Genomic DNA, 1552 nt, shown 5'->3' with positions numbered 1-1552 from the left:
TAACAGTTATATGGAGATATAATCAGCTCTGTGCACATTTATAGAGTGTTCACTCATATTATTACTAACAGTTATATGGAGATATAATCAGCTCTGTACACATTTATAGAGTGCTCACTCATATTATTACTAACAGTTATATGCAGATATAATCAGCTCTGTGTTTATTTATACAGTGCTCACTCATATTATTACTAACAGTTATATGGAGATATAATCAGCTCTGTGCACATTTATAGAGTGTTCACTCATATTATTACTAACAGTTATATGGAGATATAATCAGCTCTGTGCACATTTATAGAGTGTTCACTCATATTATTACTAACAGTTATATGCAGATATAATCAGCTCTGTACACATTTATAGAGTGTTCACTCATATTATTACTAACAGTTATATGAAGATATAATCAGCTCTGTACACATTTATAGAGTGCTCACTCATATTATTTCTAACAGTTACATGGAGATATAATCAGCTCTGTGCACATTTATAGAGTGCTCACTCATATTATTATTACTAACAGTTACATGGAGATATAATCAGCTCTGTACAGATTTATAGAGTGCTCATTCATAAAATTACTAACAGTTATATGGAGATATAATCAGCTCTGTGCACATTTATAGAGTGCTCATTCATATTATTACTAACAGTTATATGCAGATATAATCAGCTCTGTGTTAATTTATAGAGTGCTCACTCATATTATTACTAACAGTTATATGGAGATATAATCAGCTCTGTGCACATTTATAGAGTGTTCACTCATATTATTACTAACAGTTATATGGAGATATAATCAGCTCTGTGCACATTAATAGAGTGTTCACTCATATTATTACTAACAGTTATATGCAGATATAATCAGCTCTGTGCACATTTATAGAGTGTTCACTCAGATTATTACTAACAGTTATATGGAGATATAATCATCTCTGTGCACATTTATAGAGTGCTCACTCAAATTATTACTAACAGTTATATGGAGATATAATCAGCTCTGTGCACATTTATAGAGTGTTCACTCATATTGTTACTAACAGTTATATGCAGATATAATCAGCTCTGTGCACATTTATAGAGTGTTCACTCATATTGTTACTAACAGTTATATGCAGATATAATCAGCTCTGTGCACATTTATAGAGTGTTCACTCATATTATTACTAACAGATATATGCAGATATAATCAGCTCTGTGCACATTTATAGAGTGTTCACTCATATTATTACTAACAGTTATATGCAGATATAATCAGCTCTGTGCACATTTATAGAGTGTTCACTCATATTATTACTAACAGATATATGCAGATATAATCAGCTCTGTGCACATTTATAGAGTGTTCACTCATATTATTACTAACAGTTAGATGGAGATATAATCAGCTCTGTACACATTTATAGAGAGTTCACTCATATTATTACTAACAGTTATATGCAGATATAATCAGCTCTGTGCACATTAATAGAGTGTTCACTCATATTATTACTAACAGTTATATGCAGATATAATCAGCTCTGTGCACATTTATAGAGTGTTCACT

Source organism: Taudactylus pleione, unplaced genomic scaffold, assembly GCF_031769625.1.
Source record: "Taudactylus pleione unplaced genomic scaffold, aTauple2 ptg001293l, whole genome shotgun sequence".
Classification (NCBI taxonomy): domain Eukaryota; kingdom Metazoa; phylum Chordata; class Amphibia; order Anura; family Myobatrachidae; genus Taudactylus; species Taudactylus pleione.
The sequence above is the reverse complement of the archived record's forward strand: the minus strand, read 5'-3'. Positions refer to the sequence as shown.